The sequence below is a fragment of the Pteronotus mesoamericanus genome, unplaced genomic scaffold, assembly GCF_021234165.1.
Source record: "Pteronotus mesoamericanus isolate MK-2021 breed Mesoamerican mustached bat unplaced genomic scaffold, CSHL_Meso_final contig_41, whole genome shotgun sequence".
NCBI classification, from domain to species: Eukaryota; Metazoa; Chordata; class Mammalia; order Chiroptera; family Mormoopidae; genus Pteronotus; species Pteronotus mesoamericanus.
Genome location: NW_026555152.1, coordinates 4,542,245 through 4,556,715, shown reverse-complemented (window position 1 = coordinate 4,556,715; position 14,471 = coordinate 4,542,245). Strand labels below are relative to the sequence as shown.

The window sequence follows — 14,471 nt, the reverse complement described above, 5'->3', positions numbered from 1 at the left end:
TAAATTTCCATTTTTGCTATACTTTTCTCCTTGTTGTCTGGGTTATTATTTGTCTTTGAAAATAGTGAGGACCTATGTTACCACGAATCATAATCCTATTCAGCTCCACCTATGAGTAGTGTCCTAGGAAATACTGTCAATTCTCGGTCCTCATCGAACATCTCCCAAATTTCTGGATTGGACAAAAGTTACAGAGATTTCCATTTTCTATTAAGGCTTTTTTCCTGTGCTTTACTTGATTTAGGCTGTTGTTGCTGAAATGCATAATTGTTTCTTCATAAAGTAATTTGAATTTTATTTCAACTTCTTTAGCCGTTTGTCCACAATTATTTGGGGCATATACTCAGAGGATTGTTTTCTACTTTGGATTAAGAATTATTCAGTTGATTTCCCCGGATGCTACTGATGGCTGTTTTACTCAGTGCTCTGATCCAGGATGAGGCCCAGCCTCACCCCTCCTCCTTCTATCCATCAACCTCAGAGGACAACTTGGACTTCTGGTGTTTAAAGACAAGTAGATTGACCACAGTCCCAAGCTAGATACCTGCATAAGTTCATAAAAGAGTCTTTGGTTTAAATAGCCAGTTTTATATTCTTGGCCAATTGGAAAACCTCACCCCACCTGGGCTGGGGCTGGAGGAACTCGGAGGCCAGACTGAAGCTGTGGCTTGTTTAATGTATAGCAGGCGCACGTACCTTGTCTTGTTGAGCTTACGACCTCCTCGGGAACAGGAGGGAAGTAACTGATTGTTACGATCCCAATAAAGATCCCAATAAAACCGACGTGGGGATGGAGGTCCAGAGGGACGCGATGATTCAGTGAGCCCCTAGGAGGTGGGGCAGACCGCTACACCAGGCACCTTTGGCCCATCACACCCTGGTCGTTAACACTATGAGATCGGTGAGAGGTAGATTTACTACAAAAAAAGGGACATTTAAACCTCATCAATTAAGCCCAACAAGAAATGCTTCCTCCTTCAAAAACTAAAGCACATCTGTCTTCCAAAGACCTTTTCATGAAAGCAGTTATGTCAATATACCATCTGGGCACAAGGAAAAGAGCCTATTTGAATGTATGTAAATGCTATTATATTAAAGTTGTTCAAGCTGCAGGTGACTGTTCTGTTTCAGCCAGTGCCACCTGCATTCTTTCCTCGCTGGGGCTGTCTTGGAAACCAGATCAGCGTAGCTCAAGACTGCCATCCCCTCTGCCTAAAAAAGGGAAGTTATGAGACTACCTACTTTTTCCAGGGTTTTTAGATCGAGAAGAATTGATCTTTTTTTTTTCTTGATCAACCTATTACTATATCTCTACCACAAATAAAAAGTATTGACTTAAATATATTTTGCTGTAGTATCTTTCAAGGGCTAGTGTTTAAAACTCCAGAATGGCTTGCAAATTGATAATTTGCTTGCTTGTTTTTTAAACTGTTTATCCCAAGAAGATCACAGGTGAGGGTTATTTGGAGAAGAATTACAAACTCTATGTTGCCCCCTTAGTGGAATGGCCAGCAGTGGGGGCCAGGCCGGAGGGAGGGGAGAAAGGAGACAGCAGTCACTCACCTGCAGGATCCCAGTTCCCTTCAGCGACAAAATGGGGGAGGGAGGCGGGGAAAATGTTTCTATCTTGTTATATTTTTAAATAAATAGGCCCTTTTAGAAAGACACGTGTTGTCATTAAGAATTAGATACTAAGAAAAATAAAACTTAAAAATTCCACTGACCAATCAAAGAATGAAGGCAGCTACGCAGGGTAACAAGGACCGTTTTTAGTCATTTGATAAATAAAGCATTACAAGATGTGTAAATCACAAATACCTATCCTTGGACGTGCCCTTTGATACTGGAATTTGAGTTTTATGATCTGCCTGTAATTAAAGTTTTTGGTTCAGTTTTTAAGGGAGAGAAAATTAGACACTTTAAAAGCCAACACCTTATTTCTCAAAACATAACCCCGGGCAGATTTTTATGGCTGCACTAGGCTTTAAGTTGCTGGCTGGCACTCTCCTCCTATTTCTTAAACTGCTCCTAGCACTTCCCCTTTATGGTGGGGCTGTGCTTCCTGCAGGGCCTCAAGCGGAGACCTGCCTCGGCCCATCTACCTGCAGATGGGCTGTGCAACCACAACTCAGTCCCTGGGGTGGACACAGGGCCCGGGACTGTGACAAAGGGTGGGGGCTAACACTGACAGGGCCGAAGCCCGGCAAGATGCTGGCCAAATTATAGAACGAGGGAAGTTGGAATGGGAAACCCGACCCCTGCATCTGAAAGCGTAACTGGCCTTTGTTAAATCACAGCTACCTTCACTACCCTGAACTCAGTGGCGTGCCCAGCTGGCTTGTTCAGGCTCGCAAGAATCTTCAGGAATGTTCATCACTTCATATTTGTTTTTTACTGCACTTTACTATTATCTACAGTCTTGCAGTCACCTGGGTATTGCAGCAGCGTGGTGGGAATACCGCAAGGATTGTCCCTGGGCCTCTCTTCCCAACCCCACATTCAGTGACATCATGTCAGCAGATTGAACCTGACGATCGTGCCCACGCGGGCGTGAGTGTTCGCACCACAGAAATTAGCAAAATGTTACAAATCAAGGCTTAGTTTATTGGTTTGTTGATTGTCGAGATCTAAGAAAGTGATGGAGAAAATGTTAATGATGAATATTAAATTTAAGTGTGTGTGGATAGCTGTTAAGTAAATAGTCGAAAAATTGAAAGTGTATTCTTCCAGTGTTTAGAACTGATTTTGCGAAGAATTCACACATATCATTAATAAATAACTGAAGTTTTGACATAGTCTTTGTTGTTTTACTTTTGTCTTATTCTCAAACAGAAATACCAATGAACACAATTGTAGGAACTACCTTTGTTTATCAGTTGCAACTATAGTTTGGCCATGCATACACTAATTCAACAAAAATAGACCGCAAACAGTCATGAGTGCTATTTTTTTTTATTTGTCAACTGTGTGTCACACCTCTTCTACATCAGTAAATTTATAATAAACCTATATATAAACACATTACAGACACACACTTATCACAGAGCGGGTTGCTGGTATCTACTAACACACTGCTGCATGCACCGGAGCAGTGTCATTTCAGACTTCTAGGACAGTAGCTTGCAAAACTTTCTTAACGGCAGCTCACTTTGACAAGGAAAAACCTCCTGACCTACCTCCCTCAAATAGTTTCCATATGGCATAGAAAAAGAATTCCGCAAATACATGCAGCAGAATTAGGCATATTTTAAATTTAGCAGTAGGGGCATGGTGGTTCACCTTTGACCCTCAGTACATTTGTGTGTTAATGTGTAGTTACCGGGAAAGTGCAGGGAGATGCTGGAATACACCACTACTCACTGCAGGGCTGATCCAACAACTCACAACAAACTAAATTGACAGTAAAGAAGCTAAACCAACAGTAAGTTATAATTTAAAAGCAAGAAAGGCAGCAATTGTGAAAAGTATGACCAACTCAGGACAGCACTGATGGCAAAGCGTTCCTCCCTAAATTGTACAAGCCAAGCCTTGCTCGGCAGTTGGGCCTCTGGGAACTGAAGTGGAGCCTTTAGGATATTCTAGTCCTGTGCTAATTTTAGCTCATAAATAATAAATTGTACCAAATCCTAAGGGCTCACTTCTTAGGTCACAAATAATTAGGCATTATTTATCTATAAAAACAAAAATGTCAGGAACTGCCTGTCATTTTTAGAACAGAAGGAAGGACCTCTTCAGCACAGGTGGGCTGTGTGTCCAGGTAAGCCCACAGATCACAGGCTCTCAGGAACTCTGTGGTGTCCCTAACGTTTCACACATAAATGCTCTCTGCACCCTATTTGGCTCAGACTTTAGAGTCCTTGTGCTAAATAAGGTCCTTGCTGGTGGTTAGGATAGTAAGTGTGGCATCTTTCTGGAAGCACAAATCCTTCAGGCGATCAATCAGTCAGTGGTGCAAGGACCAAGTCAATCAGGATATCTACAGTTAACACGAGGCTGCACTTTCTCCAGGCCTTGGAAGGGCTTCCCTTACTCTTGGTCTCTACAGAGGATCATCTCTGTCCCAGGCCAGAAGGGACTTGGGCAGACAGCCCTCTTTATCCAAATGAGGCCCAGCGGCTGATTATCTCTGCTTGGGAAGTTCTGGGTCTGCTTCGTGTGCATTTTAAAGAGCTTATCTTTCTGTTTATTTGTTTCTCCTGATCGAAACAGCATTGGCCTGGTGACAGACTGGCACCCGGAACTGCCCCAGCAGCCGGACCTCCTCAGCTTTGGTTTAGAGTTGATTTTGAGGTTAAAGGTTACACATTTCGAGAAAGGTAGTAAAACATTAATGATGGGTAAAGTTCCTTCTCTCTTGCCATAAGGTAACTGGGTAAGCCTGTTTGTTCTATAGAGTGAACTGTGTTTGCTGAGGGTAATCTGAAATCAGCAGCATGGACAACCTCCTTAACTTCCTCCTGCCTCCGGGCTGCTGTGTGGAGGTGAGCAATAGAAGGCGTTATCAGGCAGCCGGAAACAGTCTTGTCACGGCCAAGACCCACTCTTAATCAAGTCCCCCAGTGGGACAAATGCTGCATAATTTGTGAGAATCCTTGGGTTAGAAACTGGAGTACCTAAGATTTTGGGAGCAGCACAGATTCTCAGAGCCTGAAAGTCATCTGCAAATGTGCTACCTAACACAAGTACATCAGCATGCCATGGTGCACAGTAAACTAGGAAGCTGGGGAGTCTGACTGACTTTCATCACTGAAGACTGATTTCATTCCTATCTCTGGGCCCCAGAATCCTGGGTTACCTTGGACCATGCTTCAGATTTTACATCTAGAATGTGATGTACATTTTTGTTCACTGTCTACCTTCCACTAGAATAGAAACTCCATGAGAATAGGGTTTTGGCCTCTTTTGTTCATTGCTATCTTCCCAGGGCTTAGAGCAATGACTCTCCCAGAGCAAACACTCAGTTTTTGTTAAACAAGCAAATGAATCCCATTTTACACTTTTTCCCATTGCCTTTGTGGCACTTACCACCTCCCTGGGGAGACGTGGGTGTTACGTGGCACATGTGGAGCAATGAGACGACAGGGTGAGACCGACAGAGCTAGGAGCTGAGCCATAGGCAAGGCCAGCATGCTGTGGCAGGAAGTCAGTGAGCTCAAGGCCCTTGTGGGCCAAGGGCTGAGGTTGGGCAGGCGCCTCAGTGTCTGCTGGGCAAAGGTCAGATTGGCATGGTCAGGGGGGTGGGGCCGGACGAGTATGGAGGAGCAGGAAACATTCTTCGTTGCCCTAAGGGCATGGGGAACACTACTTGTTTTAAAAATCGAACTAAATTATGTCTTAGCTGACTTTAAAAGAGTGGCCACAGCCATTTGTAGCAGATTATCCCCCAGTCTGGGTTAGGGACGTTCCTCAGTGTCTGGAAACGTCAAGCCATGCTGTGGTCTTGAGACCTGATTTTCCTAAACACCCAGAGGTCTCCTCCTCCCAGCCTGGAGCAGGCGGCTGAGGAGTGCCCCAAATCAGAGGGAAGCCTCTGGTGCCTCCTGACCACTCACTGGGTAGTGAGAAAAACCCTCATCAGTCAGCACACTTTTTAAAAAGTCTCCTGTAATAGGTGCCCAGGACAAGAGCACCCCCTGAGCTCAGGTGGGAGGTGACTTGCTTACTTGAGGGCTGAAATTAGTATCATCAGCCACAGTGGAGGCAGCCTGATGAAGCTCTTCATCACTGTCCAGGCTGCTTAGGACAGTCCTGTAGATACAGTGGATATTGGTGGTTGGATTAGCAGGCGCTCAGGCGCAGGTACTTGGCAACCCCCACGTACGTCTGTCATATGTGCTCCAGGGTGGGAGTGGGGTCCACTCAATGTGCTCCCGTAGACAGCAGTGTGTGTGGCTGCTGTTTGCAATGTGAGAAAAGGCTCACATGACTGAAGCTAACAAGAGAGGTGCACATGTCCTCCGGCAGGCACCTGGACGCTCCAGGCCTGCGTCCTCTGACGGACAAGGGTCATGCCTCACAGAGAACGTGGCTGCACAGCCCTGGTGGCAGTGGAGAGCCATCTGATGAAACTCTTACTTTCTAACAGTACAAAAATCCAAACCATGTAACTGAAGCAAATAATAAATCTTTCAAGATCATGATTCCGCAATTTGGCTGTTTACTTTAATCAAATCACAAACAAATGATCAAATTTGGATTTGATTACGTGCCTATAAAGATAACCAAGGAGACAACATAAACCACCATCCCTCAAACTCTTCTCAGACAATGGCTGGCATTACAACACGCCAATTACATTTTTATCAGGTAGTTAAGTTAATTACCTGTGGTAAATGTGTTCATGGGACAAGTGGAGATGGCTGTCAACATTTGCTGACCACTTTAAAGTGCTGCCTGAGCATGGGAGGAATCAAGATACAATAGTATGCAGATGTATTTACACCTGTAGCGTCACAGAAAAGCCAATCAAGTTTTTAGGCTGAAACCTGTGCGTCTTTTCTCCACCACAAGATGGCTCTGCATGGTTTCTTCTCAGAAGAAACGTAGCATCCGGGGCAAATTGGTGTTTGTGAAGCACGACAAGCCCTGGGCAAGGCGTCATCGAGGCCAGGCGGTCAGTTTGAAGCATAGACTTGAGCCTCCCCTTCCTTGCTGACTGAAACCCTCAGTGCCCTTGGCTGCCTGCCGTGCCAGATGACAGCAGCCTCTGGTGCCTGTCCCCTGCCAGGGCCGTTGAGAGCAGGCTGCTTCATTCACTGCGGAAAACCACAGGCGGACTCAGTGTAGGTTTATGTTGTGTCAGCCTCCAAATGAGGGTGCCTGGCCTGCCTGAAATTCTCCCCCACATCCAGCGTTGGCAAATCTTCATATGGTTTTTAATATACAACTTATTCCCTTTGGCTATCTGTATTAACAAGCCCTCTACCAACTCCCCAAACTGGTGTAATTCAGAACTTGCTTTCCTTTAGGACTGTTAGATTATTCACATTTCTTCCCCCACTATTCCTAGGCAGTGCCAACTATGGTAAATCCCTGTATCTAGGAAAATTGTGGATTTATCTCATTATCTTCAAAGTGTTTTCTTTTTTCACCAGCCTAAAAGCCTACAGAATAGCTTTACTGCCTTTGACTGTTCTGGGTGCACCTTATCATGTACTGACTGACTTAATTCTGTCTTTGACTTCTTGATTCTGCTAAATCAGTTGCTATCCAAATTCCTGCTTCCTGATATCCAACCTTTTGTTCAAATACAGTTAGAACAAGTTTTCTCTTTTGTCCTTCTGGGATAATATGCTTTTTGGAAGAACATCCTTTCTGTGATTTTATTAGGGTTTCAGAAGGAAGTAGTCAACATTTGTGTTCATACCACCAATTTAATAAGAACCCTAACATGAGCCCTTGCACATAGTGTCTCATTTACTCATTCCGATAACCTCTTACTGTATCCTCATTTTCCTGATGAGGAAACTGAGGTGTAGAAGGGTTGACCACATAGCTAGAAGGTCAAGAAGAATCCAGTTCCTGATCCCCTTTCTTCATCATCCACAAGGTCACATCACCCTTCTCCTGTTCCTCGGCCCACTTCTTCCTTCTTTTAACTTTTTATCTTGGTGGGACACTCTGTAGTTTCCTGAGAAAGAGTTCAAGGAGGTAAAATTTGGTGGACCTTGTACATCTAAAAATATCTTTTTTCTACCCTCCTACTTAATTGATTGTTTGGCTGAATATGGAATTCTAAGTTTAAACTATTTTTTTTTCAGGATTTTGACCCCATGGGTAAAATAAAGATTTGCAAGAAGGAAAGAGAAATCACAGTTTACCACAAGGAGCAGATTTTAATAGCATTGATATAATCATGTTAGTAAAACTATTAAAGCCTGGCTTAACTAAAATTATGGCACAATCCTGCAGTATAATGAGCAGATTGAGAGTATAGACTCTGAATATGCCCGGGGCAAATCTGCACCATCGCCACCTGCACCTTCTCCCCCCTGCCCCCGCTCGCTTATTAACTGTGTGGTGGGGCCACAAGCTTTATCCCCTGACTCAATGTCCTTATCTGTAAAATGGAGGCATAACAGAACCCAGGGCTTGGGGGACTATTAAATAAATCAATACCTGTGAAATGCTTACAGTAATACCTGCCATGTAGTCAATTCTATGTAAGAGTAACCCAGTATTGTTATCTTACAAACATTTAGAAGGATGGAATGAGAAGTGTGTGTGTGTGTGTGTGTGTGTGTGTGTGTGTGTGTATGTCTTAAGCTTCATATTTCATAGGGGGAAATCAATAGAAAATGCCTAAAATGGAAAAATCAGAAGCAACACTATAAGAATGTTATTTAGAGAAGTAAAGGAACATATTGAAAAATAAAAGCAAAGATGAATGTGAAGTGGCTGCTTCCGGAGAACAGGAATTGGGAGGGAGCCTGGGATGGGGGCAGCAGGGAGAGGCATGTTGATTTTCATAATAAGCCTTACAAAGTGATGGGACTCCTCGTGCCCCAGAAGTAGACCCTGAGACAAGGAGTTGTGTGCAGGACTTATCGAGGGCTCCCAGAAGGAAAACTGGCTGAGACGGGGAGCTGGCCAGGGCAGGAGAGGCACAACCTGGGCTAAGGGTCAGGTGCTTCCCAGCCACAGGGGGAGGAGGCCTCCTGCAGCCCCGGGATGTGCCTCCATGGGCAGTCCTGGGTGCTGGCACCCAGAAGGCTGGCATAGGCCTCAGAAATGTGAAGAAACAAGGGCGGTGGCCTTTAAAGGCCTAAAAGTCCTAAAAATAGAGTTCAAAACTCTCCAATTGTATCTCCAGCACTGTACCCCACCGTGTCCACTGTCTCAGCTCAGTCATGGAGTCACTCTGGCCCTGAAAACCTCCCTTTGTAAAAAGAATTAGTAAATATTTTGGGTGAATGGATGTTGCAGGGAATATGTTAAGTTTCCATGTTCCTGTTCTATGCTGCGAGTTAAGTGGTACAAGTGACTTTCTAGCCTCAAGAAGCATGCAGGTTTCACTCTAAAATGTAGTTGCTAAATAAACACTTCCACATACTAGTAAAGGGGCTCCTCGGTAGGACTGTATGGAACCCACAGACATAGGGACAAGAAGGGGTCACTGAGGGTCTGAGCCTTAGGGATCAATGCATAGGCATGTGGCTGTTTAGCTGACACAGAATCGTCCTGTGCAAGGACATGGGCTTCCTTACCTGTGAGTAGGAATAATAATGTCTTCCTTACAAACTTAGTGGGAGAATGATATGAGATGGTGTATTTAAAGGACTTCATATAGAAATTGGCCAAAAACTGACCTAAAATAATTGAGGAGAAAAAGGTGTGGGGGTGTGTGTGTGTGCGCGCGCGCGCGCGTGTGAGGGGGGAGTATTTCAAAGCCATTCATACGTACAGAAAAGTTGTGAAGCATGAAAGAAATTTTTAAAACTCATTGGCATGCCATAAAGTGATAATTAAGTCTTCTGTTCAAGCTAAAAACTAATGTTTCATGTGAAATGTTATCTGGACCAGTAAATGTTTTAACAAGAGAAATACTATAAAAGCTTCCACCGTTATTTCTGCTGCTTCATAACAGTGGTGGGAAAGGTTTTGATTCAGTCAAGAAATATGTATTGGCTCCTGCCATGTGGCAGGCCCTGTGCTGGGTTCTAGGACTACACTGGTGACAAGGAGTCATGGAGCCCACCCTCCAGAGCTTGCAAAGAGCTGCTGGGAAAGCTTAGTGAAACAACTGTGGTAAAGTGTGTGGAGTGCTGTGAGGAGGGCAATGCAGAGTATGTGGGGTATGGAGTGGGCCACTTGGCCAGCAGGAGTGTGTCTGTTAAACTCTTGGAGGAATTTACACCTAAGCTGCCATCTGATGAGTTGACATTGGCTGCTTGTGAGGGACAGCAGGGTGTAAGAAGGACGGAGAGATACAATCCAGATGAAGAGGATGTGGGAGGTCTAAAGGGAAGTTAGAGATGCCAGGTGTGAGCAGTGATAGGGCTTGGAGGTGGGAAAGGAGGCGGGCGGGCGGGGGTAATGCTGGCTCCTCTGAGGCCTTCAAGGGCACCTGTAAGGGGGCGGAGCTTTATCCTAAGGGCTATTGGACACCCCTGAAATCCCTGCCTTTGGGAAGGATCCCTTAGCCAAAGTGTGGAGAAAGGATTTGGGAGTGTGAGCCTGGTTGCAGGATGCACATGGAAATCAGGTGAGATGATAGCACACTGGCCCAAGATGGTCACAGGGGAGCTGAAGAGGGGTGGATGGATTCCACCCCTAAAGGAAATCAGGAAGCCACCCATAAGAGGGGCAAGGACTCCCTAGAGATGCCTGCTTACCTCTCTCAGGGGTGTCTCTGATGTCTGGCAGAGGAAATGATCACACACGAAAGTCTTAGCCGGCTGTGGATGGAAAGGGCACATTCCAGCATCTGACCCCATGGGTAACCGCAGAGCAATTAGGCCTCGCTCACTGGATGGAAACTGGCTACTTCAGAATAAAATGGGTTTGAAGTGGATGTGTGTGATTAAGCACAGGCCGGAGGTGGCAACTTGGGGCCATTACAATGACAGGAAAATGCCATAATCAGACCTAAGCAAGGGGAGGGCTAATTAGAGAAGCCAGGCTGGAAATGCACGATCAGTGGGCAACCAAGAAGGAAAATGGTAGTGGGGCTAAGCACTGTCCACTGGATGATTCCAAAGGTCCACATGGGGAACATTCAAAGAACAGATGCTGAGAGGGTGAGAAATCTGTTAACAGTACAGCTGGGAGCAAGGACAGAGATACAGGTGACAGCATGGGGGACCTCTCCTGACTGGGCAATCGGAGAGTCAGTGGCTCTTGAAGGCTCCCTGAGGGATGTCTGTGTGGGTTTTATCGAGAATGTGGCTGAGGGGTGGAATCTCTGCTGCTCAATCCTGAGGCAAAGTGGAGGGCACTTTTCTTAACTGTGGTCTTCCAGCTTCCTTCGGGCTGACCTTGACCAGTGTAATAGTGCTCATTAATTCATTTTTTTGTTCCAGCCAATATTTGAGAACTTAGTAACAGTTTACAGATGTATAGCACTTCATGACTGGTGAAGGCATCCGCACAGATCATGGTTACCATGGTGATGAGAGCTGACATCCACTGAGCAATTCGTCTGAGTCACCCATTTCTCTCTGTGCTTTATGTATGTTTTCTTATTTAATCCTCATTAATCCCCAAATATATGGTTGAGGAGGAGACTGATTTGATCCGCAGGCACCCCTTTTCTGATGGGATCACAGCCAACCATAGGAACTAGAATGTTCAGGACCTTGCTTGGGTGTAACTGAAGATGGAGAGGTGAAACCAACTGTAATGGGACACTTAATAAATGTAAGGGGTGAGAGAAGAGAAGAAGCCATGGGTTCAGCCAGCTGGGTGGATTATGACCCACTCACTGGAAAAAGAGGACCCTGGCAGAGGGGGAGGGGAAGAGGAGCGCAGTTTCGAATATGCTGAATTTAAGGATTTCTAGGTATCAGATGATTTTAAGGAACTACTGTTTATATTTTTCTCAGTATGAGAATAGAATTGAAGATAATATATACAGGATGGGGCAAAAGTAAGTTTACATTTTTTTGTATGGAAAAATAATACAATGATTAATAAATAATAATGCAAGAATAAATTCTCTGTTTTGAGCACTCACAACTGTAAACCTACTTTTGCCCAACACTTTATAAAATCTGTTAGCGCTAATTATCAAAATGAGATAACGCAACAAAATGAGATGCTATAGGAGACTGTTTTAAAATACTCTAGCAAAAAAAGGGTGGGGAAGTTTGGAAGTGGAGGCAGTTAGATTAAACATAAATGGCAAGAAATTGATGGTTGTTGAAGTTGGGTGATGGGATCTCTACTATCAGCCCTGTTTTTTGTAAGCTTAACATCTGGGTGATAATGGTGAACGCAGGAGTAGGCAAAGAGGAAGAAGACCACATTATTCTTTTCAGTGACCTGGCTGTGAAGGGAAAAGGTGAAATCATGCCATGGAGAGAAGTGCAGAGACATAAAGGAGTTTGTTTTTACAACGAGCTACTTGAATATGTTTGTTGGCTAAGGGGAAGTATCAACAAAGAGAGTGCATCCATTAGCTATTGCTATATAATTGCTGCATAACAAAGCATCCCACAACTCAGTGGCTTCCTATTGTTTATGGTGTTGGATGTGTGGATTGACTGAATGTCAGATGATGGCAGGCTGATCTGTGCTGGGCTTTCTTTCCTAGGATGACTCAGCTTTTTCTTCATGTCTGTCTTCTTCCTGCCACAAGCTAAAGCAGAAATGTCTTCCTGGTGTCAATGGCAGAGGCACAAGAGAGCCACACACAAGTTCTCTGGAGGCCTAGGCATGCTGTCACTTCGAACTTACAGGGCCAAAGTAAGTCACACAGCTGAGCTTAGAGTCAAGGAAAGGAAATATCTCCAGCCTTCTCTATGGGAGGAACAAAGTCACATAGAAAAGGGGAGGTGCAAAGCTGAGGCAAGTAGGCACAATCTTCCAGCTAGAACAGGTGTACCAGAGTTCTGTCTAGGTTAACCCACAAGACCCAAGGTCTTATCCCTTCCGGGATAAAGCTGTTTGGGCTTGGGGAAAAACCTGAGTCCCAGGTGGTCCAAAGGCTTTTTCAGGAGGCATTAGCCATGGGGAATTAAAGAGTCAGATTATATAAAGTCCGGGCTGCTTGGGTTGAGCCAAAACCCTTAGGAAACCACAGTCACAGGGGCAGAAACTCTGAATCTTATAAGAAGACTGGCAGGGATGATCAGACTGTGAGGGCCTGAAGCCTAGGGTGGGAGAGGAGATGGGGTGGGGGGGGGGGAGAGAGGGAGAGAAAGAGAAGAGGGATGAGAAGTGAGGGTGGGGGTGGGTGGAGAGAGAGAGCTCAAACATCTTTACAGGTGTTTAACTTAGGAAGAAACCACTATCAGCTTCTTGGCTGCATTTAATTATAAAAATTACCATGTATTGTTGGGCAACTTTATTTTTAAATGATGGTATTGTCCTTTTGTTTCCAAACACACCCACAAAAAATTCTTTACATTCAGAAAGAAGGCAAAGGAGTATTTTAACTAAGTTTCCTGATATTTGCATATTGTCATCCTATAGATAGCTGCACAGATGGCATTAATGGACATATTGACATATATGTGGACATAATGGACACATAACAACAATGAGATAATACTTTTGATTATAAAAACCATATTCTTCCTATGAATCAACTCCATATTAAATGTACATATACACATGTATAAATAATACATATATTAGATACATGGCATTAAATAGAGTGAAATTCTGAGATTGTGTAACTGTAACAAAATATAAAAATTGGGTCCTCCTGAAAGAAATCCAGCTGTCCAATCACTTACCATATAAGACAACATCTAATTGTTTGGGAATAACTAAAAGTGTTATGAGAAACACCTCCACAGTCGTCTTTTGTTTTTCAAGGTGTCCTTATTCATTGATCACTCATTGTTATTCATTGTTAACTTTGGACACCACTGATAACCCTCCTTTTGGGAACCATTTTGTCTTTGGATTTTTTGTACCTTATTACCTCTTGGTATCTCTTGAACAACTCTTCCCCTGAATCCAGATTTTCTTCTCCCCCAGAGGAGTTCTCAATTATCCTGGGTTGGGGGGTTAGCAACCACATCCTGGAGAGAATTTGCTTATATATGTGGTCTTTTCCAATTGTCCCAGTGATTTAGAAGGGATACTGGCACTTAATGGGAGAAAGGTAGAGGGAGGGGATACACAGAGCAGTTCCAAATGACAAGGACTCATTAAAAAATAAATAAATAAATAAAGATGAGGAGACTGAGGCTCAGGAATGAGTGTGATATAAGGATCCAGGTCAGGAGTGACTGCTGGGACCTGTTCATCATATTCAGACAAGGGCTTGCTTAATGATTCGCAATGATGTAGGCTGTGAAACATACAAATCTGGCAGAACAGCAGACCATCCATCATGTTATTCTCATCCAAGGACGTCCTTTAAACATGTGGGTCTTCATAAATAAATCAATAAACCTATATGACTTAAGTAGGTCTGTGGTTGTGATGTCTAATGATGTTGTTGGTCCACAGACCACACTTGGAACACCAAAGCCTTGGGGAAGTGGTTCCCAAACTTTTGTCCACATTGGAATCACCCGGGGAGTTTCCAAACTACTGATTCCTGTTTCCCACCCACAGAAATTGTGATTTAATTGGTCCAGGGTATGCTCTGAGCTTAAGAGTTTTAAAAGATCTCCATGCGATTCTTATCTGCTGCTAAGTTTATGAAGAGTTTTTCTGTAAGAAGGAAGTATGTAGATTGCACGCAAACTAACAATGTCAACAGGATAGCTTAAATTCTGCAAGGTTATTACTTTGAATAGGATGATGGCGGATGGAAAACGTCACATTCAATCAGTGTATCGGGACCTGTTGAG

General features: G+C 44.1%; 1 protein-coding gene across 1 annotated transcript in view; it reads left to right on the top strand.

The window, feature by feature from the left end:
- The window catches only part of GTF3A (general transcription factor IIIA), a 68,543-nt gene that overhangs the window by 41,091 nt on the left and 12,981 nt on the right, over window positions 1-14,471 (top strand). The gene's annotated exons all lie outside the window — the stretch shown is intronic.